Raw genomic sequence first — 22,909 nt, forward strand, 5'->3', positions numbered from 1 at the left:
TATCGTGTACGGTGTCGGGGCGATGGAAGGGCTTCTGTTGGGGGTTGGCCGGGTCCTGGTTCTGTGGGCAGGTGGTGTGGCTGTGGGAGATATGTTCTTTTGCACAATTTGGTTAGGCCCTGCAGAGGGGGGTGGTTCATTGGGGACAGGTGGGGTTACCTGGTTTTGTTGCAGAGCCAACTTTGGGTTTGGGGATTTGGTGGATTCAATTGTATTGAAAATAGCATCTACTTTGCTCCCCCATGAGTCCATCAATGTTGATAAATTGTCAATTCGTCTCATTACAACATCGCGTTCGGATTTTATAGACAGAGTAAAGTGTGCTTTAAGTTCCATTAGCAAGTTGAATGCCCACAAAGGATACTCCTATGTTTTCTGCCAACACTCATCAGTGTCTTGTCCCCCTGGAGGCTGACTGGGTGGCATACCAGGAGTTTGTATTACCTGCCTTCCTCTCTTATGCGTAGGTCGTTTTCATTTCCCACCTTTCTTTTTCGCACCACCTCCCACAGGAATTTTAGTAATGTGACCAGAGGCTGTCTTTTCTTGTGCTCATGGAGACTCCAGATTTGGGATCGCATGTGGTGTTAGGAGTAAATGCGAGGTCTCTGGCTCAGTAGATGTCAAGCTGTGGGCAAGGATCGGTGTTTTATATAGCGCAAACATGAGCCGAAGGTATCAGAGCGCTTTACATGAGCACCAGTTGCATTACATACGGACTCATTCATTTTGTGAGGCACAGGGAGATTCCGTGATTAGCCCTGAATCACAGGATGTTGAGCATCCCTTACTGAGACTTTAACTCGGTGCCCCAGTTTTGAAGCCGACTGCTCAGCCTTTAGGCTTCATCCTCTCTCCTCTTTAAATTAAACTGCACACGTGCCCTCCAACGAATAGGTCTAAAAGAATAAGCTCCTTCCAACGGTAATGCTCTTTATGGTGGATAATTTATCTAACTGCATATTCCTCCCCTTAAGAATATCCCCATATTGCTGACTGGACTGGGAGAATATTTTTAGCAACACTCCTGAATGCTGATAGGTGGCATCATGTGGTGCAGCAATTACTCCATACTACCACAGCGGAGTAGCAAATAAATGCCACCTCTGCTAGCAGATGTGATTTTCTTATCTTTCTGATTCGGCTCACTGAGAATTGGATCGCTACAAAAACAATGTGGGTGGCAGTGCGCCAAAAACCAACTTACAATTTATTATAATGCGCAGGAGTAAACTCCACAGAGCCAAGAGGTTGGAGGGCAGTGAGGGATATACGATTAGATAGAGCCTCCACCTGAAAGAGGGCTACAGAACCTAAGTAGTTTGTTCTTCTGATGGACACATCTAACAGCGTATTCTTCCCATTAAGACTAGAAATCATAGTAGCACCTCCCAAAGCAGAGGGTCTGGGGAGTGGACTCAAACCAGAAGGTCTTCCAGGACCGAGTAGGCAAAAAAGCCCTTCTATTCAGATCTGGCTGTCAAAGCAGAATGGTTTTGGAAACATGTGTACGGACACCCACGTCGCAGCCTTATAGATGTCCATAACCGGTGCCCCCTTGCAAATGCCTTTACAATAGCCTTGGCCTGGTGAAATGAGCCTGCAGGCCTTCAGGGGGGATGCTTACTGGCTAGAGCAGAGTACTATCCATCTAGGCAAAGTCCTTGTCTGCATCACCTTCCCTTTCTGTGCTTCAGAAAATCCTACCAAGAGCTAGTCATACACATTAGGGCCCCCTTGTACGGTTCATTTTTAAAAGAAATCATCTTTATTGAGTTTTTACAAACATAGATTGGTGGGAAGAATACAGCAGTCATCAGTACAACAGTCTGCATGGGGTTGCCTACAAGAACGTAGTGTGTAAGCCTATAATACAAAATGGTAGAGCTTAATGTACAAGTTACTACTTGTGTAACAATATATCTGTAAGAGACATTAGTTAGTGATAGATTCCTTACCTTAGAATATCCCCAGGCGTCAGACTGGATCCGGAACGTTTTCGTCAGCAGTACCCCTGCACGTCGGAAGGTGGCGTCGTGCGGCTCCGCGTCTGTCGCTGACGTTGTAAGTGCTGAGATGACGTCACGGAGACTACATAGGCGTCATCCATGCACGCTGACGTCAGTTCTGTACACTGCCTTCCGTGCCAGGAACGCAGAGCTATGCAAGAAACTGACCACTGGTGCCATGAAACTAGGGCCCTGAAAAGGATGACCGTAACCCTAGAAATCAGTTCGCAGAACGGGGAGGATGGGTGGGGCGGTAAGGAATGTATCACTAACTAATGTCTCTTACAGATATATCGTTACACAAGTAGTAACTTGTGCATCTGAAAGAGACACGTTAGTGATAGATTCCTTAACTTAGAATAGATACCCCAGCAATACCTACCCCGGAGGTGGGTCTGCGAACCAAAATCACACCAGAAAGTCCCGGAGAAACGAACAGCCAAAGAGGCCATCTCTCCGGACTTGGCTGTCTAGGCAGTAGTGCTTGGTAAAAGTGTGCAGCGAGGCCCACGTAGCTGCCTGACAGATGTCCTGCAAGGGAACGCCGCATCCCAAAGCAGTAGTGGCTGCCGTTGCCCTGGTAGAATGGGCACGCAGACCCATAGGAGGCTCCTTCTTAGCCAACGAGTAACAGGCTTTGAGGCAGAGAACGACCCACCGAGAGATGGTCCGTTTGTGCACGTTCCGACCTTTTTTGGCGCCCACGTAGCCAACAAAAAGTTGGTCATCCACCCAAACTGTTGTGTGTGCTTCAGATAGAACGAGAATGCATGTTTTGGGTCCAGACGATGGAGCCTCTCTTCTTCTTTTGAAGGATGCGGAGGTGGAAAAAAGGTGGGCAAAGTGATGGTCTGCCCGGTGTGGAAGGGCGTGACAACCTTTGGCAAGAAAGAAAGACAAGTCCTTAAAACCACTTAGTCCGGATGAGCAGAAAGAAAAGGAGGTTTAGAAGAAAGAGCCTGGAGCTCACTCACTCTTCTGGCAGAGGTGACAGCTACCAGGAAAGCCGTCTTTAGAGTGAGAAGACGTAAAGGACAGCTATGAAGTGGCTCAAAGGGAGCACACAACAGATAAGTCAAGACAAGATTTAAGTCCCATTGAGGCATTATGAGGGGCACGGGAGGAAACGTGTGTGTAATGCCTTTCAGGAAGCGATTAACAATTGGGGGCTTAAAAAGAGAAGGCTGATCTGGAAGCGGTAGAAAGGCGGAAATGTCCGAGAGGTAACCTTTGATAGTGCCCAGAGCAGAGCCCTGCTCGGCCAAAGAGAGAAGGAACAGAAGGACCTCGGAAAGAGGGGCAGCAAGGGGATCCACAGCCTTTGCTGTGCACCATGCCACAAATTTGTTCCTCCTGCAGGCGTATACCGTCTTGGTGAAGGTAAGCCTGGGTTGCCAGAATAATGTTCCAGACTTCGGAAGGTAGGTCGAAAGCTGTCAACTGTCACCGCTCAATCTCCACACATGGAGGTGGAGGCTGGGCAGGTTCGGGTCGAGGACCGTCCCCTGCTGCTGCAACAGAAGATCCTCCCGAAGAGGCAGTCGGATCGGGGGAGCGATCGCCATGCTGAGTAGCTCGGGATACCAGTATGTTCGTGCCCAATCCGGAGCCACAAGGCTGACTTAGGCCCGGTCGTGCCGAATCTTCCTCAGCACTCTGGGCAGAAGTGGTATAGGCAGAAAGGCGTACAACAGACTGCAGCTCCACTCATGATGAAAAACGGCGTCGAGCGAGTGCCACCTTGGAAATTCCAACATGCAGAATTGATGACATTGCGCGTTCTCTGCGGTGGCGAATAGATCTAACCAAGGCTCTCCTCACTGCAGAGAGACTTTGCACCACCTCCGAGTGAAGACGCCATTCGTGATCCATCATGCACCGGCGGCTGAGTTCGTCCACTCTGGCGTTCAGTGAACCCGCCAGGTGTTGAATCACCTGGTAATGCCTTGATGTTCCAGCCATGTCCAGAGGCAGAGAGGCTCCTGATATAGGGTCCACGACCCCACCCCGCCCTGTTTGTTGCAATAGCACATGGCGGTGGTGTTGTCTGTCAACACGTGCACTACACTTCCCCGGACAAAGGGAAAGAATGCTTTTAGTGCAAGTCGGATCGCCCGAAGCTCCAAAAGGTTGATATGGAGCCGGGACTCCGCCGGAGACCAGAGGCCCCTGATTTCCACCTCTCCCATGTGGCCGCCCCATCCCAGGAGGGATGCATCCATCACCACTGTGTGCTCCGGTTAGCGAGAGGGATCTGCCCTTGACCCAATTGCGATTTGTGAGCCACCACTGCAAGTCGTGTGCAGTGCCCTCCGAGATCTGGACGTGATCGGACAGGTTGCCCTGATGCTGCACCCACTGGTACTTCATATCCCACTGCAGAGGCTGCCTTCTTTATGTGTACACATTCTTTCTGACACTCTTGTAACCTTCGTAGACAATAGAGAATATCGCCGGATTCGGCCATCTTTCTAATCGGGCAAGATGTATGAGATTTGTTTCTCTAACAATCCATCTAAGACGCCTTCTTACATAAACTACATTTCCCATACTCTCTTGGCGCGATGCGATGACGCCACTCCCTTGCGTCTCACTCACAGGGTTGCCCTGACAACCAACACCGGCTTTCTTTACTTTAGCCGTGTGTTTCCACCCCGCTGGTTGCCTCCCCTACGAGCTCAGCTCCACTCCGAGGTACCGACGGAGAGGTGAGCAGGATTTCCCTCTATTTGGTTTATTTTGTAAGAATGAAGTATATCGCTGTCTCCGCTCGTATTTTCAGGAGACTAGAGCGGAGCCACAGCTATGTTTGATTATATCGACAAAGTTACCTTGGGCAGTGGAGCCTTTCTCCTCAATTGTTACCATGGCGACCACTTAGCACAAGCTGTAGGTATTCTTTTGACATCATGTAGCCTTCGAATGTCATCATGTGGGTTTAGTCGTTTCTGGCAATTCGCGGAGTGAGCGACAGCGGTTTTTATAAAAGAGCTCATAAATTTGAGCAATAATACATTGTGAACCCTCTGATTCTCTTACAGAGCGGGGCCTCCCCTAACCTGAGCAGTAGCCAGGCGAGGTGAGGCGCACACCCACAACATTTTGGGTAAGTGCCATAATCTTTACTCACTTCACCAAATTAACACAGACTTAATATAGTCTTGATATATTTAAGAGTATTTGCATACTTGATATATTACTGAATGCTAAAAGATAAATTTCACTTTCTAAAAGGTTTGTGCCATGCTGTGTTTTCTTCCCCCTTTTTTTGTGTGTTTGTATCTCTGTAGGTCAACAGAGGAAAATTACCTCCCACAGAGTTCCTTGGCCCTTCGTTTGGGTCCAGGTTGTATCATTCACTTTACTGCTCACTCGAGCACCGTACAAATTCTGCAGTAGCTAAATTGGTCCTGAAGAATGCTTGGGTGAATCCCACCCGGTAGCAGAAACATGTAGACCTATTTTGTCATCACAGTTATTTTTTGAAACTGTTATAGCACTGTTTTTAGTCATTGCTAACAAGGTAGCGATTTAATAAAATGTGTTTAGTGCCTTGCTAGACAATTTTTATCGAGCACCTTCACAACATCACGTTTCATGAGCACTGCAATTTACATATCTCTCCATCATCGAATAACAACCAATATATCAACCACTGGTCTGGGACACATAAGAGACCAAAGTCTACTAACTGCTAAGTAGAATATGGTACTCTTTCCGTCCTCCATTCCCAGATGATGAAGCTAACCTCTTGAGGTTGATGATGGGAATTTTAATTCCAGTGCATACACACATATATGCATAAATGAATCCACAGCTTTACTAAACTCTAGCACTACCTTTATCCTTGTGTCTAGGTCTTCTATATTTTTTTGAGACTCATAGTTGTTCTAGTATATTATGATGTTGACTTGGGGATACTACAACTATTAGAGTCTATAAACTATTTTTCCCTTTGACCCCCACTCTATTTTGAGATACTTTTAAGATAGGGATGCATCCATCACCACTGTGTGCTCCGGTTAGCGAGAGGGATCTGCCCTTGACCCAATTGCGATTTGTGAGCCACCACTGCAAGTCGTGTGCAGTGCCCTCCGAGATCTGGACGTGATCGGACAGGTTGCCCTGATGCTGCACCCACTGGTACTTCATATCCCACTGCAGAGCCCGCATATGCCATCTGGCATGATGCACTAGCAGGAGGCCATGAGGCCCAGGAGCCGGAGGGGCATCCTGACTGAAACCCGGGATAGACGCTGAAAGAGCGGAATCATAGCCTGAATATCCCGGACTCGCTGCTCAGGAGGATAAACCCGAAACTGCGTCGAATCCAGAACCACTCCGATGAAGGGGAGCTTCTCAGAGAGACTCAGGTGCGACTTCGGCACGTTGATGGTGATACCCCAGCAAATGCAGGAGGTCGGCCGTAGTCTGGAGGTGGGAGACGACTGCCTGGGGTGAGCCGGCCTTCAACAACTTTGAGACCCTCACGGGTGAGTAGCGCGCTTTAAAAACCCCTGACTGAACAACCAGTCGTCGAGATAGGGGAAGACTGAAACCCTAGATCTGCGCAGATGAGCTGCGACCACCGCCATCACCTTCGTGAACACACGAGGGGCACTGGTAAGGCCGAAGGGGAGCACGACAAACTGAAAGTGCTCCTGGCCCACCGTGAACCGCAGGTAACGCCGGTGGGCCGGCAGGACGGGGATGTGATAATAAGCATCCTGCAAGTCCAACGCTACCATCCAGTCTCCAGGGTCGAGGGCAGCCAAGACCTGAGCTAGAGTCAACATCTTGAACTTCTCCTTCCGGAGGAAGCAGTTGACGTTCCGGAGGTCCAAGATGGGACGCAGGCCCCCTCTCTCTTTCTTGGGGACCAGAAAGTAGTGGGAATAACAACCATGTCCTACTTCTGGTCCAGGAACGCGCTCGATGGCCCCCTTGGTCAAGAGAACTGCGACTTCCTGCTGGAGAAGAGCAAAATGGTCCCCCGACATGCGGTGGAACTGAGGTGGTATGGCTGGAGGTGTAGTCTTGAAGGGGAGGGAGTAGCCCCTTCGGACGATTTGCAGCACCCACCTGTCCAAGGTAATGGAACGCCAGTGAGGAAGGTGATGGCGAATCCTGCCATCCACCGGGGTGGGGTGTGCCCCAAAGCTCGGACTAGGAAGGCTTTGAGGCGGGAGCGGAGGTGGACTGACCCGCATGCTGGCCCCCTGCCCCGCCTCGGCGGGAACCACATCCGCAGCCGCGCAGAGGTTGGTTCTGCGCAGGCTTCTGGCTGAACGAACATGTCGGGGCACCCCTTCCCTGGCCACGAAAGGAACAAAAAGCAGCCGTGGCTGGGCGCGTGGTGGAGAGACCTAAGGACTTGGCCGTAGCCCTGGAGTCCTTAAAACGCTCCAGCACACTATCTGCCTTATCTCCAAATAGGCGAGTACCATCAAAGAGCATATCCCTAAGAGAACTCTGAACATCCCCCGAAAAACCAGTGGACCGCAACCAGTCGTGGCGACGGAGGGCAACCGTCGTGGAAATCACCCTACCCAGTGAGTACGCGGTGTCCAGTCCACACCTAATGGTGAACTTTGCTGCATCTTTCCCCTCAGCAACAGCTTAGGAAAGCACTGTCCGAGCCTCCCCCGGACACTGAGGCAGCACCTGCGCAACCATGTCCCACACAGCATGGGAATAGCGGCCCAAGAGGCATGCGGTGTTCACTGACCGCAGCCCTAAGCTGGCAGATGAAAACAGTTTCTTGCCGAACTGTTCCAGCTTTTTGGATTCCTTACCCGGCGGAGAGCGGTAGGGAATGCGCTTTGGGAAGTGGAGGCCTGGATGACCAGGCTCTCCGGGGTTGGGTGGGTGAACAGAAAAGCAGGGTCAACCGGGGCTGGTCTAGACCAAGTGCCCATCAAGACATCAGTTAATGCCTCATTGAACGGAAGCAGGGGCTCCGAAAAGCTTGTTGCCGACTGAAGTACTTCAGTGAGGAGATTAGTCTTGAGGGTCACCGTAGGCAGGTCAAGGGCCTCAGCTGCTCTACGGAGCACCATAGTGTATGTGGCACCCTCCTCCAGAGCCACAGCAGGAGGAAAAAGAAAACCAGGGTCAGAGGAGAGGCCAAGACCACCGGCATCCTCTAGCTCTTCTGTGCATTCCTGTTCTGACCCGCATTGCCGTGCAAGAGAGTCCTCAGACCCCTCCCAGTCGTCCCCCTCCTCCACTGCCCGTGGAACAGGCTGCGGTGGTGGTGGGGGGCAGGGGAATACAAATGGTCGAACGGCGCCGGTCTAGCTCCGTGTCCCAATTAGGGTCCCAACCAGGAGCAAAATTGTCCGGGAACCCGGGCAAGGGCGCTGATGGAACGAACGGAACCCACTGCGGCACCGGGATCGGAGTTGTGGGCGGTGCTGGGGCCAGAGCCCCCGGCGGATGTCCCTGCGGCGCCGGACCCACCGGCAGCTCTGGCAGAAGAGCTGGCGGCAAGGGAGGGCCCTCAACTGGGACCGCGGGGCCTGAAGACACGCTGGCTGGAGCCAGAGGCCTGTAGAGGCGGTCCATGGCTTCAAGAAGATCTTGCACCTGCGCAGGAGTCGCTGACGGACCCGGATAAGGTGGGTAGGCCGCAGGACTCACAGGCTACAGAGGAGACCGACGATGGGACGTCTGAGAGTGGAACGCTTCTTCGACTTCTTCTTATGACGTCTCTTACCCAAATCCGAGTGGGAAGACTTCGACCCCGGGGAGCGATGACGATGGCTCTGCGAGCGATTCCTCGAGCGAACCCTGGACCTGGCGCGGAGACGACTGCCGGGCCTCCAGTAGCTTACGGGACCGCTCCCGCAAGGCCTTCGGAGCCATGGCCAGACAGTCGGAACATGACCGGGAGTCATGGTTGTGCTCCAGACAGTAGAGACAGACGTCGGCGACAGGCCCCGCAGAATTTAAATCTAGGCATCCCTACGTGCCACCAGGAGTCAAAGACTCAAAAATGGAAAACCAAAAGTCTCAAAAGTTTAGTCAAAAAGTGACTAGGGTATGTGCTCTAACCCGATCTGCGCTTGCTGGCGCGGAAAAAGAAATAACTGACGCCATCTCGGTGCTTACGACGCCAGCGATGGAAGCGGAGCTGCACGACGCCACCTTCCGACGTGAAGGGGTACTGCCGACGAGGACTTTCCGGATCCAGTCTGACGCCTGGGGACATTCTAAGGTAAGGAATCTATCACTAACGTGTCTCTTTCAGATATGTTGTTTTCTGCTTCATGTGAACAAATATTAGCAAACTAACATCAGTATATTGGACGTATTGAAGGATATTGTGACTCACTGCATATCGAATGAATCGCTGTAGCACATATCCTTGAGCGGTCAATGTGAAAGCTGAACATCCTCTTAATTTCGAGACAATGGAATCTCTCCTTTGAAGGATGACGTGGAGCAAAAATAATTGGTAGAGTGATGGATTGACCTACATGGATAGGCATCACAACCTCTGGCAAGACATCTACCTAGGTCCTCATCACAAACTTGTCTGGAAAAAAGCTGGTGTAGGGGAGCTGCATCAAGAGGACCTGCCGTTCATTCACAAAGCACGCAGAGGTGATGGTAATTATGAAGACTGTTTTGATTCAGTAGTAGCAGGGAGCAGATGTCCACTGGCTCAAAAGGCGTGCATATAAGAAATTCCACCACTAAGTCCACAGTACACCTGGGCGGAGTTTGCAGAGTTCCGCACTGGAACATTTTACAGTGCGAATGGCACCCAGCGCAGCACAAGAGGGCGCGGTTTCTTTCTGCTGCTCGAGAAGATGTTCTACTCGGGCGGCAGCATCCTCTACGCAATCGGAAGGTTTCTCAAAGCGAGCGGTAGCGACCATCTGCCACCGCCCGCATTGAGAAATCTCACAGGAGGTGGTCTGGAGTAAGAATTTCCTTGCTCGCGCTTGTCAACTTAACACTGGTGAGCGAGGAAAAAACTTTCGGAACTCCACGCTCTAATCAGAGCGTGGAGTGGGAGAAACTCTGCGAGTGAAGCGGAATTTCATGCTCAGGCCAAGTCCACTGCAGCATGACGGACAACTCTGGGGGAAGTATGTGCATCAGATCATTAATAGAATCCATCACAGCATGTGATTCAGAGATGTTTCCTCAAAAAACAGACAGATTTGACATATAACCTTCAACTGTGCCCACTGCAAGACCTTGCAGGGCTAACGATAAAAAACAACACATCAAAAAGTTTGGCCTGCAGGTCTAGCACCATACCAGGCAACAAACTTCTCCCAATGGCCAGCATAGATGGACTTTATAGAAGGGTGTTGGGCTGCAAGGTTTACAATGTCTACGGCAGCCGGCAGATCAAATGCATTCAGCTGTCATCTCTCAATATACACACATGGAGGTGTAGGTTGTGAAGGCTAGGGTGCAGGACCATTCCCTGTTACTGAGACAGGAGGTCCTCCCAAAGTTGTAGCCAGATCAGAGGGCAAATACTCAAGCTCAAGAGCTCAGAGTACCATATTGCTCAGGACCAGTCCAGTGTTATTAAGAGGACTTGGGCTCATCCATCCTGACATAGAACTCGAGGCAGGAAAAGCAGTGGTGTGAACATATACAGGAGGCCCATGTCCAAACACAGAAAGAATGCATCTCCTGGTAGCTTACCTGGAGAAAATTCCATTGTGCAGTAGAGCTTGTACTGTACATTCTCGCTGGTGATAAACAGATCTAACCAGGGTATGCCCCACTGTTCGAAGAAGCTCACTGCCTCCTTGGGTTCAAGAAGCCACTTGAGATCCACCATCCAATGTCTGCTCAGCTCATCTACTCTGGTATTCAGAGACTCTGCCAGATGGTTCCCTAACAGAAAGCTTTCCTATTGTTCCAGTTACTTCCACAGATGTACGGCCTCCAGGCACAGGACCCAGGATTCCATTTGGCCCTGCTTATTGCAGTACCCATGGTGGTCGAGTTGTCCACGAGGACCTGCCCCAGCCTCCCCTTGATTGATGTAAGGATTTTGATGGTGCCTGTTTTAGTCATGCTGCAGTGCACAGCATGTTTACACTGTTTTTCTGTAGATATGGTAGCATGTTGTACACAACATGGATGTGTTTTTACTTTTTTGGTTTCAGCAAGCTTATTGCACGCAGGGTTGCAATTATGTGCAAGCTCCTCTCTATCACTTGCTAAAGGGTACACATACATTGCAGATTTACACACAGCCACTTACTGGCGCGCAAGAACATTGATGTGAAAATTCTCTGAATACAGACTGGATTAGTTAGAACAACACTTTAGTCTGTGGATGTATAAAACGAAAAGCATTAAGTGTATTGTCGTTTGTTGGTAGGTGGCACCATAACATACACTTAAACCCTCATACCACTTCAACGGCCCGCTACCATCAAAAATCTTCAGGGAGATCAAATCCTCTTTACTTCCACTTTGAACAAAGATAGTAAATGCCTCACTTCAGCAACTCAAAACCCAAAACTGGCTAACCCACAACTACCTCAAACTTAATGACATAGAAACTGAATAACTCCTAATCGTCGCTCACAATCACTCATCTGAGATCGATCTATGGATGATTCATCTAAACGCTTTTAACTGCTCACCACGCATTATGGACTCCACGAGATTTCTGGGAATAACTCTGGACAAGAACCTAAACATGCAGGAGCACATCAGTACCACAGTCAAAGTAGAGAACTACCAAATCAAACCATTCTTGCCTCAGGATGACCATGTCAGAGGTCAGAGGTCCAAGCCCTAGTTATTCCCAGGTCGAACTATGGAAGTGCTACCCTGTGTGGCCTTCCTAGATCCAAACTGGCACTTCTAAGGGACTTTCTCAATGCTGCTGTCAGGCTCATCACATGATCAACAAGCATTGGCATAGCCAATAGGTCTCGCCTTTGGGACCTCATAAGTGTTTAGCAATGCAACAGTTGCATAACTAAATACTTATAAGCTCCCAAAAGCGAGACCTATTGGCTATGCCAAGCGGCCGTGCGGCAGTGAAAGTGATCCCGATCGTGATCACAATCAAACATCAAAGCGGCCGTGCGGCCGTGAAAGTGAAAGTAATCCTGGTAAAGCGCGGCGCGCACGCCCGTGCACTCGCACTGTAGCTCTAGGCTGGCCTGGTAGCACTTTTTGGAGCCCTCTCAATAAGTTTCGCCAGACCAGCGCATGCGCTGGGTCAGGCGAGACCTAAAAACAAACAATCACATCTCCTCAGATCTTAAGGTCCTTAACTGGCTCCCGTATGAGGCAAGGATACAGCAAAACATTGCTTGCATGACCCATAAAGCTCTTCATTGCAACACTCCAAGGTACTTGGCATAAAAACTAGAATTATCTAGTGGATGCAGATCCTCCAGAAGCACCAGGACCTTGGTACTGAAACCACAGAAATTCCATAAAAAGAAAATTTGCAGCAGAGCCTTCTCAGGTATTGCCCCAAGCATTTGGACTCCCTACCACCTGAAATCAGACTGATTCCCTCAACTACTTCTTTCCAAAAAGAAGTTAAATTACTATTTATGTTCCGGCCCGCTGGCGCAGGTGGTGGTGAATGGTAGAGTATCGGCTCCTTTTGAATTGGGCAGGGGCACGCGGCAGGGTTGCCCGCTGTCGCCTCTCCTCTTTGCGCTCGCCTTGGAGCCCCTGGCGGAGTGGCTGCGGTGGCACCCTTCGATTCGTGGTCTCCGATGGACTCCTGAGTATGAGGATCGAGTCTCTCTCTACGCGGACGATATTCTTTTGTATTTTGCTTCCCCGCGTGAATCGTTGATTGTGTTAGTGGATGTACTGTGTTCATTTGGCCGTAACTCCGGCCTAGTCATCAACTGGGCTAAATCCTGTGTATATGTCCTCTCAGGGGAGGCTCCTATCCTCCCGCGGGGTTGTCCTATCCAGGTTGCTCAACAGGGATTTAAGTATTTGGGTATCTTTATTACCCTGGACTCTGCGGCCCGATACACACAGAACCTACTCCCCCCCCCTCCAGCGTTTGAAGGCGGATGTGGCGCGTTGTTTAAGATGATGTTGTTGCCACGGTTTTTATATGCTTTACAAAACACGATGGACGTCGTCCCGGCTCGTTACTTTCGGGAGGTGGAGGGTCTGCAGCGCCAACTGTTTTGGGATGGGAGGCCGCGGATCGCCCTCGCGAAGCTGACGCTCCCGTGGTACGATGGGGGGGTCGCCCTCCCCGACATCAAACGTTATTACTGGGCCTCCCAGCTGGCTGCGATAAACCACGGGCTTTATGGGCCCGCCCTTAATCCGGCCTTTGAAATGGACAAATTGTTGTTGCCGGGTGGCGACTACTATCATGCGCTCTATTCTAGATCGCTCGACGCACGTTTGACGGGTCCGACACGGGTCGCGGTACGGGTGTGGCATGCGGCAAATTCGGCGATGGGGTGGAAGGATCGGTTGACCCGGGCGACGCCATTGTATGCATCTGAGCGACTGGGTTGCTTGTGGACTACGAAAGGCTTCGAGAAGTGGGACACGATTGGCATCAGCAGGGTGGGCGATCTTTGGACGAAGGGGGGATTTAAAACGTTTGATGTGCTGAAAGCTGAATATCAGTTGCATGACAGGGAGTACTTCCGGTATGTGCAGGTTCGTCACGCGTTGTGTTCCGTATTCCCGGAGGTCGCGTCCATCCCGGAGTGCTCCCCATTGGAAGATAGAGTGCTAGACGGGTATGTACCGGATAGCACTATTTCATTGATTTATAAAAAGCTCATCAACGATCGATCGGGACTGCTGGCCGGCCTTCGTGAGGCATGGGTTGCTGACGGATTGGAGCTGGATGACGAGGATTGGGTATCTGCGGTGGCCTCCCCGAAAGAGGTGGCCATACCGGCCCGCCTTCGTTTCGTCCAGCTCAAAATACTCCACAGGGTCTACGTTACGGGACCGGGTCTGATGCGTATGGGATATGCGGTGGATGGGATGTGTAAGCGTGGGTGTGGCTTGTTAGGGACCTTCTTCCACATTTTGTGGGAATGTCCGGAGGTGGCTCGATTCTGGCGTGGTGTACATGCGGTGTTGCAAGCGGTCACGCATGTGACGCTATTCCCCGAGGCTAGGAGATGTTTGTTGAATGTGTGGGAGCCGACTGATTACACGGTGACGCAAACGTGGTGGGTGACACTGGGATATATGGTGGCCAAGCGTGACATAGCACAATTGTGGGGCTCCCAGAGGTCACCAACGATTTCGGTATGGAAGGAAAATATGGATTGGTGTATGTTTCGAGAAAAGGTAGTGTATGTGGCGAGAGGTAAGCCTGGGAAGTGGGCAAAAGTGTGGGGCCCCTGGAACTCCTATCGTGGCGGGATTTGTACCCCGCCACTGACGCCTGACTTGGCGGCGGCCAGTCTCCCTAGTCTGCACATTCCCTTGATTCTGTGTTATCGTGACCACTTTGTCTCTGCCCCTGCCCGTCCCCCCTCCTATTCCTGTAGGTTGGTAGGGTCCTCCTGAGGGGAGCACATAATGTTGCCTAGACTTTTGCCGCCTTGTGGGTTTGTCTTTCGTTTTTCATTTAAAATGGAACCGCCATTTGGGATGTTTGGGCAATGTAGCCGCAAATGCTACTTTTGATTTGTGGGACTTTTACCGCTTGCCGCTTGTGTTTTATAAATGTGTTTTATGGTCTCACTGTTTGCTAGCGGCCGGCCTGAAGGTTGTAGGCCCATACTTGTATATCTCTTGAATTTTGTAATAAAGGTTTCAAATAAAAAAAAAAAAAAAAATTACTATTTATGAACAAATTTCTGCCCTAGAACATACAATTCATCTCAAGATCGGCAACCATGATTATTACTAGACTGTCGATCCATCTCTATTGTTTTGCCGACTTGTAATGGAGATAGTACCTCCCTCTATTTGTGAATGCATTTTATTTTATTAAACATTGTGTGCCTCTCTTGATTATATTTTCTTATTTCTGACCATTTGTAAAGCACTCTGATACCCTCACAGGTCGTATTCGAGCTATATAAAACTTTACACATAAAAGAGTAAAACAAGCATAGTCTATCCCAATAAGTGTAGCTTATGAATGCACTGCCAAGCCAGACCTACAAATCTATCTGGTTAATTGCTACCCTCCTCCCATATGAATTGCTGCCAGAGAAAAACACCACAAATTATCAAGGTATCTAAGACACTTTAATAGCAGTACAATATCATGTGTGTACCACTGAAAGTTTAACTTCAAGCAGCTGTATAAAAAAAACAAAATGATCACAGTTGTGTGGAAGGCAAGCACATTTTTGTAGAAGCACACAATGTTTTCCCAGTCAAAAACATCTACTCCTGGCTCCCAACATGTGGGCACAGCCAAAGCCCCTCTCAAGTGATGCTCACCAACTTGCCTGGCGACAGCTGCACTATCAAGTCAGACCATAACTAGTATTGCACATCAGCACAAAGGTTAAGCCAAAGTGTAACACCAGTGCTTAGGTGACTAGCTGGCATCTTGACTATACAGTGGCTTACACTCAGAGGCGATGCCTGATTTACGGCATCGCCCCACTCATATTTTGACCCCTCGGTCCCACTTTTACTGCAGGTTTCCATTCATCGGCGCTCTGAAGGGAGTGGGGCTACAAATTTGATAGACAACAGCACACCCCACCTAGCCTAGGCCCGCAAAGTGCGCATGTCGGGTTGGACAGCTGCCTGTGTCCGGCCAGCCAGACATGCGCACTAAGGCCTCTCCCCCCTGTATTTGTGAATTCCGGGGGTTGAAAAAAGCCACAACCCCAGGTCTCCTAAATGAGTGTCATGTTATCCTGCTGAAGCCGATCCTGGCGCTGCTCTGATGCTGTGTAACAGCAAGGGAGCAGCGTCTTGATTGGCTGAGACAGGGTTTGCTAGGCCTCTGTGGCTCGAGTCGCATTTTTCCTGAGTGACTCTCCAAGCCTTGTGTTATAATCAAACCATCCCCTTGTGGAGTTGAGTGGTGGACTACTGTCAATAGTATACACGCAACCAGGAGACTAAGACGCAAAAGTAGGTCACATTGTGTATGGGCATGGCACAATAGAATGGAACTGAGGGCAAAGAGAGGCAGGCGAGATTTCCGTGGTGGGGGTGGGGGTGGGGGTGCAAGAGAGGGATTCGGCCAGAAAAGAATGATGACAAGGTGAGGTTGGGTATTACCATTACACTGACAGCAAACGTTTTAGGTCCCACATTTTCTGCCCCTTAAGCTCACATCACTTGTGCTTATTGAGGCCCTCCTCCCTTGCACTCAGCATTTATAACAATCCTGTATTGTTGCTCAGAACACACTGGATCCCTACAACTGAACATTTTAAATGTTGAAACTGCCTTGTGTGAGCGCAACATCTCTTTAATCCTTTTATATTGACTACCAGGGCCGGATGGCTTGCCGCCAATCCAGTGCACTCTTGTGGCTGAGTGAATAAATGCGTTTGATAGTTATTGTTTCAAGCATTCGAGGCAGAGTAACTACTGAAAAGCCAAGCTGCTCTGAAGATCCATGAAATGTAGGATGTGTACACGGAAATTGCCGACCTCAAATGTGCTGAGTTTAAAAATTGAGAAAAAATATGGAAGACAATGATGTGAAAGGCTGCAAGCACCAGAATACATCGGGGTTTCAGCTGCCACCTTTCTTGATGATGTAGGGGTCGAAATGTGGTGGCCGTTCCAGTTACTGACACTAGCAAAGAAATCCACTAATTAGTATAGCTTTGGTTGTTGGGGCTCTTTTTCCTACACACACACTCTGGAGCCGCTTGTAAGATACACATTTTCATTTTGTTGTGAATATTAATTTCAGCACTACGTGATAACTTTTTTTATTGAGCTCTTACTATGGCCTGTAAGGAAATTTAGAAGCAGAGTATGGTAAAATGATTACTCAACTGGCCGGTGTGTCTATGCCCCCCGACTCCCATTTAAAACATTTACAAGGTGGTAGATTTATCCAAAAATAATGGGAAACAGGCCAAGCGTCAACCATGAGCATTCTGTGTACCAACAAAGAGATGACCTTACATAAAAAGACTTATAACCAGGGCTACTGGAATTATGAGATAGTGAGGCCAGGACGATTTTCGCATAATTGTAGATTTGTTGCATTTGCCACATAATCCATCATCTGCTGCATAATCTGCAGATTTTAACCAAAAAAATAGTTTCTAACTCAAACGATCAAAGGTTAATAAAAACATGGCAAAACGTGTTGCCGGGCAGTGAAAGGCCCTCTGCAAAGGTTGACTGGTCACCTTTTGGTAGTTTATTTGGTAATTACACTGGTACTAATGAAGTACAACTAAAACCCCGACAATGTTAACATGCTTAAAAATGTCAAAATAATGAATACTATCTCAAAATTTGCAGCATATTTTGCCCGTTCTTGCGCAGAGTTTACTCAGCCCTGCCTAATAATTTGAGACCTCCCCTGCCGCATAATTCCAGTGGCCCAGCTAATAGACGGTTGATACTAAGGCAGGTGCATACTAAGGCAGGTGCATTCCGGAGGGGTTGCAAGGGGGCAGCACCACCCCCTTCAGCGTTATCAGTTGGTTTCCGCCATTGCTCACTCACATCCATTAAGCAAGTTAAACACAGCAAGCGCCTAACCTTTGTACATTAATTAGTATATGAATCGGGATATGCACACTAAAATGCTTTCTGTGTGGCACTTACATAATACATTTAATCACTGTTTAGACCTTTAAGTGGTTGAACAATTGATTGCACATCCCCATAGGCGCAGGATGCAGACAGAGAAGAGGAAGCGTGCCCACCACATGATAATGGTGTGCGGTCTGGCTCAGCGGAGTGCGTCACAGTTGTTTTGCCCAGTTTTCTTTCGAAAAGAACCATTATTATGAATAGGGGATCACGCCAGTGATGATTAAATGCATCATCAATTGGTAAGTTTTTTTTGGGGGGGGGGCCCCACTACGATTATGTTTCTCGAAATCAGCTAGCAGCAGTGCTTAATTTGAGCCGGTGGATTCCGGTGCTCGGCTTCGGCAGTTAACGGTCAACACCGGGCCTCGACAGTCTGTCACACGGTGACACTGTATATGTAATTTAGAGATGAGGGCAACAGCAGTTGTTTATCCATACAATATATAGTAAAAATAACTAATACCTGCCACTCAATCTGGGGGCATGGGATAGTGTGTATTGTCACACTAGTAGAAGTAGGATGGTAAGTTGTGTAGATACTGTCATTGGCAGCACTGGCAGGGACAATAGGTGTTGCAAGCTACAGTTGCCTCCTGACCAGGACCCTGGCACTTATTATGTTTTTTACAAATTAAGCACTGGTTAGCAGGCACGCACTGCCTGCAATGCAAACATTCATCCACCGTCAAACGAGGAACTTCCGAGGCGAGGCAGGCCGGAAGGCAAACACCTCTGAATATTCATTCCTGCACCTGTATGGGCTCTAGTCTCCGCCTACCAGAAGAGGTGTTTGCCTTCCGGGCTGCCTCTCCAAGAGTGATACCTACTTCTGAACTCTCTGTGTGTTTATGGCCTGACCAATGACTAGCGGCCTACAATCAGGCGAGCAGGGGCGGATTGGCACTGCGGGCACTCGGACATGGGCCGAAGGGCTGGTGTCTCAGTGCACTCTGTGGGCCGTTTTTTCCCCCCCTTTCCCAGTCCACAGAGAGCTGGACGGCCGTTCAGCAATGATCAGCTGTGGCCTCTCCTTGACCCCCGGCCCTGCCAAGCAATCACGCTGAGGGTGGGCTGGGGAGGGCTGATTGTGTGCCAGAATCGGCCTCCTTTCGATTCAGGTGTTGCTCAGTCCTTTGAGCCATTTTCAACCCGGCCCCCCTGGGGCCCACGCAACCCAGAAACAGTGTTTGCATTAACACCTCGCCCACAGCCCCTCTTATTCAGGGCATAGTGGGCGAGGAAGAATGGGTCTCGCTGTGGGGGCCAGGTGATGTTGTGAACTCACACCATCTTAGCCTCCTCCCACTCCTATGGATGGCCCAGCAGCTGTGTTTTTTGCTTTATCCCCTCTCCTGCCATGCCATTACCCTGAGGCAGTGAAGGGCTGGAGAGGGCTGAGTAATTTACAAATAGATAGGGCCTTGCTGCTTTTCAGGTGCTCCTGTGCTGGAGGGCTGGGGAATAATTTTGTAATAGAAAGGGGCCTCGCTGTTTTCACGTGCTCCTGTGCTGGAGGGCTGGGGAATAATATTTTAACAAGAAAGGGCACTCTCTGTTTTTCAGGTGCTCCTGTGCTGGAGAGCTGGGGAATAATTTTGTAATAAGAAAGGTACCTCGCTGCTTTTCAGGTGCACCTGTGCTGGAGGGCTGAGGAATAATTTTGTAATAGAAAGGGGCCTCGCTGTTTTTCAGTTGCTCAGCTTGTAGGACATTGTCACCTTAGCCCTGTGTCCTTCCCAAGAACAATATCCTTCCACTTACATTCTTTGTGTGTTTCATGAAAGGGCAAGCCCGGGAATGTGGACCACGCCCCGCAAATGTGGGCCATGCACCGTGAATGTGGGCCACGCCCCGCGAAAATATCCCCAGTGGTGCAGCGCACGCCTGAGCTATACGCGTGGTTCCCAGTATGGTACAGGCAGTGAGACAGCATGCATGTGCATAGGAGTTAAGTGCAGTGTATATCCCGGTGTGCAGTGGCCTCTGCAGTGCTCTGCAATGGAGTTGAATGCGGAATATCTTCCAGGGGAATGCCTCTGCTATTCCATGTGCAGGTTAGTGCAGCACCTTGCTTAGGGGATCGGTCTTCAATGGGCGTCCAGTCCAGTGTGACTCCATAACTTGAGGGCACCGGGGGTAGTCCCCGCAGAGGCGTCAGCTGCCGTGATCTGGCCGAGACTGGAAGTGGTCAAAGCTTCTGTCTGACGAGACGGCTGTTCCTGTGAGTGCTAAATGAAAAGTGCTTTTGTCTAACTGGTGAAAATGTACGTACAGCGGATTGCGGGTAGGGGGGGTATAAAAACCACAGACAACGAAGTGCGGGCATGGGGCGCGATGCAAATCCTTACCTTTTTATACTGTTCGTGAAGCTCCCGGCGGATAGGAACAAAGCAAACCCGACTTGCGTACCCTGGCGGATTGAAAGCGGCATCGCCTGCATGCCAAGTGTCCTGCTGAATTCCACTGTAGTGTAGCGGAGCTTGTCTGAGGTGAGCCGTGGAAGGCTCACACAGAGTGCGGGCGGGCGGAGGGGGTGTGTGAAAATTTACAAAAGGCACAGACCCCTTTGCAGCAAACTCACACCGTACGCGTGCACATCTCCTGTACTAAGGAAAGTGAAAGCGCGTCGTGCGCGCGTGTCATGCGCACGTTGTGCGAGCCATGCACATCGCCTGTCCGGGCAGAACACCATTTAACTTGAAAGTGAAAGCGTGCCGTACACATGCACATCGCCTGTCCTCCGGAAGCGTGCACATCTCCTGTCCCCCTTCGGACGCAAAACCCACGACAATAGATCTCGCCAAGGCCAGCAGGGCATGCGCTGCATCGCTAGGCGAGACCTAAAAAGAGGGATAAAAACTCATATGCCTGTCTCCCATCCAGCTTCAGGACAAGCACATTACAGCAGACAGTACGTTTCTGGGGAGTTCTGCAGAAAGCAAAGTTTATGGTGAGGTGTCTGTCGGATTTCAAGAGGAATCTTTATATACACACGAACAAATAAAAAAACAACACACTCTGTTTGAAAGTTGTCCCAAATGTTGGTTATTTTACAAAATATAGTTTTTTACCTCACTTTGTACCCCAGCCAATCCCCATTACACTCCCTCTGAGGTACTCAGCATTGTTATCTCAAAGTCTGTTATGAAGTTCTGAGATTATACTGAATAAGCAGCTACCTACGTCATCATATGAAATCTCTTTCATTGCTGTCATAAAGACACTTTCACAATTGCTTTATTTACCTTCTTGCTTTCTCCAATATGATTGAAAATGCAACATTTGCACCCACTCTTTTTTCAAAACTTTCTAGGGGTGCTGGGGAGAGAACAGCCCTGAACCCCCCTTTTGACGGTCAGGCTTTCTCGCTCCGCTTGCTCGCCACTACCCACTCACAGCAAACCTTTACACCCAACCACTTTCAAATCACACCAGCCGCCACTGCTCAGGCTACAAGTCTTATGCCTTGATTATACTATAAATAGTTATTGAAATATTTGCCTTTGGCGGTGACTTGATAAACATTTTTCTGACTTTTGTGTTTGACTGGCGGACAATGTTTCAGCAAATAACCTCGTCAACCATTTCTGATTTATTCTGAGAAGTAAAGAGACACCTTGCCATTTGGGTGATGTATGCTCTCCTGATCTAAAGATAACCCTCTTATTGGGAACACCACAATTTAAGAATAATTGGGTGATGTATGCTCTCCTGATCTAAAGATACCACTCTTATTGGGAACACCACAACTTAAGAATAATGATTTATCTGCTTAACAAACTATCATATATTTCTATGAGGATATAGGAAGCAGTCCCGTAAAATAAAGTGCCTTTGGATATGGTACAAGACCCAAAATAGAGTACCAACTAATAGGTCAAAACAAAAATCTAGCTAGTGTTAAACATGGAAATAGTGAAAAGTGCTCGTACAACTTAAGCCAGTGTGTGAAGTCTCTGCAAAGCCTACACATAATCTTAGAAATAATCATAAGAATCTGCTGCATTAAAATTACCTCATATCTAAGAAAGATGTCACACTGTTCTGAATGAGATACAGCATACATATTATAGACCCTCCACAAAAAGATGATAGTTGAAATAACAGCTTAGTAAGCCAGTTATAAAGGGAAGGAGAGTATAAACGGAACTAATGAAGTACTAGGTACCAAAGTGAGGTACTGGGTACCTACGTTACAATACCGGTACCTTTTCCTTACCCTGTGCAGCTAGGTCCATAGAATTATCTTAGCTCCAAGAAATGCTGCATTCTTCTCAGCCGTAAAAAACAGACTACCAGATGTTATGGCCTCAAAGATAATTTTCAGTAAAAATATTAAATCAAAGGACATCTCAGGCTCAAAGGAATTTCATGTTAAAACCAACACTAGGAACATACAAAGGATAACACTTGTTAGAGAAACGAATACCAATGAAAACCACTCTGGAGTATTTCTATAGCTCCCACTGGTATCAAGCTGAATGATAGTTTCAGCTAAATAATAGGTCACTGACAGAACAGTCTCAGGCAAGCAAAACAAGGGTATATTCGATAAGTCAAGAACAAGAGGAAAAATCTGATCCATTTGCTGTTAGGGTGTGCTCTGTTATAACCTTCTGGCCACCACTATTACCTCAAGAGGGGATGGATGGCAGGAGACAAGTTATCCAAAAGGGAACCGTACTAGTTTAGCAACTAATGTGAGGGATAGTAATCCTGTTTTTTTGAACAGCCACATGTTTTGCTCCTGAGGAAGTTAAGGCTCATGTTATTGAGTACATAAAGAGACTGGACAACTAGAACCAATGAGCACAGGCTTGGCTGGCAAGCATCAGTGGGTCAAATGTCACAACTTGGGTGTCAAAATGGAAGAGGTGTAAAGGCATAAAGAGACTCACAGACCAGTGGAAGAGAGTTACTAATAAAAAAACATGTACACCCTGGGCTTCATTAAACTAGTGAGTGCTTCACAGGCACAGACAGATCATACAATTGAGCTAGAATTCATGTAAAAGTATGAATCAGCAACCATATTAGTATGTAAAACATGGTTAGGCCAGCCATCAATAATCCTTCACCTGTCAAGCCAGTGTGTAAACTCCAAAATAAAACATATTAAACAGGCAACAAGTGAAATAAGGGAAAACATTTTTAAGACCTATAATGAGGAGGCGTGGCTTGGACAG

At 48.8% G+C, this 22,909-nt stretch overlaps 1 protein-coding gene across 5 annotated transcripts in view; it reads right to left on the bottom strand.

Annotated features, from left to right (window-relative positions):
• Window positions 1-22,909, bottom strand: part of AKAP9 (A-kinase anchoring protein 9) — a 1,384,828-nt gene that overhangs the window by 54,682 nt on the left and 1,307,237 nt on the right. The gene's annotated exons all lie outside the window — the stretch shown is intronic.

This window comes from Triturus cristatus, chromosome 10 (genome assembly GCF_964204655.1).
Source record: "Triturus cristatus chromosome 10, aTriCri1.1, whole genome shotgun sequence".
NCBI lineage: Eukaryota > Metazoa > Chordata > Amphibia > Caudata > Salamandridae > Triturus > Triturus cristatus.